The sequence below is a fragment of the Diuraphis noxia genome, unplaced genomic scaffold (genome assembly GCF_037042655.1).
Source record: "Diuraphis noxia isolate RWA-SAM2 unplaced genomic scaffold, SU_Dnox_SAM2 contig0002, whole genome shotgun sequence".
NCBI classification, from domain to species: Eukaryota; Metazoa; Arthropoda; class Insecta; order Hemiptera; family Aphididae; genus Diuraphis; species Diuraphis noxia.
In genome coordinates this window covers 73,709,807-73,712,972 of record NW_028301712.1, presented here as the reverse complement: position 1 = coordinate 73,712,972, position 3,166 = coordinate 73,709,807, and positions in this window count along the sequence as shown.

Sequence of the window (3,166 nt, the reverse complement as noted above, 5' to 3'; positions counted from 1 at the left end):
AACGCGAGTAGACTGCAAGTTTAATTTCTGTTTGATTGAAAAACATTAAAAACACATGAAATTAATCGTACATTGGCGTGACAAGGTTTTTTTTTTAATTTCAAGTTTAATTACCAAAGTAGCGACTATCATATTATATAAGTAGTTATTATAAAACATTCCCACCCCTTATCAGCGCTCTTAGCATTCAATCTGATAAATATTATATACTTGTTAAAAATACTTTTAAAATATAGGTAATATCACCTATCAGATTTAGTGCTTTACAATACTTATACCTGAATTAAAATTTACTCAAATATATTTTTCAAAGAGTACCTCTTATAATTTTAAATACAAAAATAAATACTTTTCAAATAATTTTAAATATCTGCTCATTCAGCGCTATGTCATGTAGATATGAGAGCTCATCATGCCGCAGAACCAAAATATACGTAAATAAATATATATTTTCTTTCAATTTCACCGAGTCATCAGCAAATATATCTCCTTAGAATTTAGCATTCAAATTTATTATACATGAGGTGATTTCAGTATTTTGAATTTTAAATCATAAAATCACAAAATAAGTATTGGAGTCTACGCAAACCAAAAGTCCGGTCACATAATAGCAGATATACGTACGTTTGGCCAGCCCCCCCCCCTCAAAAAAAAAAAAGGAAAATCTATAAACAAACTATATACAGATATTTAGCACATAATTCGCACGAATTCGCACACCTAGTTTAAAAATTCACACGACCTTCCTACCCCTCAAAAAACAAAAAATGCACGTGGGAGGGCTGGCCAAACGTATACGTAGCAGATATTGTGTACAGCCATTCACCACATCTAAATAACAACATAAATAATAAAATAAACTAGGGAGGATATAATACATTATAATTTTTTTTGTATGGATTTATAAGAATAATTATACGATAATTAATTTTATTTTTATACACTGCACTTATTAATTATTCCGTTTATTTTACTTGTAAATAGTATATTAAATATTTAAAGAATATTGTTAAAGCCTATACTTTCTAATGTTTTAATTAGTTTCTCTTGTATCATCAAAAAGAGATCTTCCACAATGGTGAATAATGTCAAAATTATTGTAAAAATAAAATAAGTCAACTACCTATTATCGTAATACTACCGTGATCGAAATAAATTATTATTATCATTAATACTTAGGCACCTTACATGAATAGTTTGTATTGGCATATTATTTTAGCTACATAATGAAAGAGTTATATCTAAATTAGAGTAGGGTAGTATTATTATCATCATAATTCATAATTAACATATTGGAAATAAGTTAACGGTCCATTTCTAAGACCTATATATGGGCTATATTATTGATTATATATTATATACGGCTAATTTGTACTAAGTTCACATTATCAATAATTATTTATTGATAACCACAAATATGAGTCCACGAGAAACTCACACGCGAATGCTTTATTAAATATGCGAATAATGTAATTTGCATGGTTTTTTCCCATTTATCAGAATCAAACTTTGTTACTGTTCTAGAAAATAAAATTATAATCAATATAAACTATTATATCATGCAAGGTTGAACAAGTTACAGTTCATACGTCTTAGGTACACTTCTAACATAATATTGTAACTCGTAACTGCCAATTCAGTCCAACTGGTAGTTTTGAACTTCTGTCATGTGGAAAAATAATTTTATCTCAATACATTATTATTTATTCTTTTTATAGGTTTAGATCATATTATATTTCTTTACCTGGTTTACTTTTAATTGTTATAGTTTGTTAAATTTTTATAATAATCATGAATAAAAGAATGTAAAAATCTTAAAATAAAATTCAAGTTCAAATATTAGATTCAAAAACTTTAAAATTCTCTAAAATCTTCTAAAACATGTCTTATAATATCTGTTACTTTATTATTTATAGGTACATTATTATATTACTATTTAAAATACATAGTTTAAGAAAGAAAAAGCGGGAAAGTGAATGTCGCACTACTGTACAGATGTTTACAAGTGGGTTACTGTAATATATGGAATTAAATTTGAAACCAATGATATTATATCATTGTATACGAAAAACGATTCTGAGCGGAGACGGTTTATCTGTCTAGGATATATTATAGATTATTATTTATTATTACTTATTATCAATACTCATTAAAATAGTTGACTTTCCTGTGGACATTTTTTTTTTTTTTATAAAGGTAGACAAACTTACAAGGAATCTTGAATTAAATTTTCAAATCTTAGATTTAAAAAGAACAATTTTTATGAATTTTCTAACTTAAAATAATTCGCGAATTTTCGTGATTTTTAAGTATGTTTTCCAAATTAAAATTAGAATGCTTGTAAAAAAAAAAAACTGGTATTGTAAAAATATTTTAGGAGCCTTGTATTAAATTTTCAAATCTTAGATATAAGAGGAAAATTTTTTATGAATTTCTAGCATAAAATAATTTGAACATTGCCGTAATTTTTACGTAGGTATTTAATCAAAATTTGAACTTTAAATGCTTATAAAATAAAATTGTGACTATGTATTTCTTTTATTTTGCAACTGCTATTGTAAAATATGTTAGGAGTCTTTCTTTATATTTTCAAATCTTAGATCTAAAAAGAAAAACTTTTATAAATTTCTATCTAAGATAATTTAAACATTTCCGTATTTTTTACGTATTTAATCAAAATTTGAACTTTAAATGCTTATAAAAAAAAATCGTGACTATGTATTTTTAATCTTTTTTAATTTATATTTTTACAATTTTTGTATTAAATTTTCAAGCTTTTCTACCCAAAAAATAAATTTTTATCGATATTTATAGAAAAAAAAACTAAATAAGTTGAAAAATTTAAATGTCTGTAAACAGCTCAAAACAAATCAAAATATTATGAAAATTGTATAAAATATTTAAAATGCCTATATAAACATTCAGTGAAAATTTCAAGTATCTGCGGTCATTTGTTTTAAAGTTACACCAAAATAAGAAAATCGCTAAATGTGAAATCCAGTGAAAATCCAATGTTGTAAAAATTTAAATTTCAAATGCTCATAAAAATATAATTTGAATTTCCGGTGGACTTTTTATTTGTGAAAAACTTATAAGGAATCTTGTATTAAATTAATTAAAAAGAAAATTTTGTATGAATTTCTAACTTAAAATAATTTGTGAATTT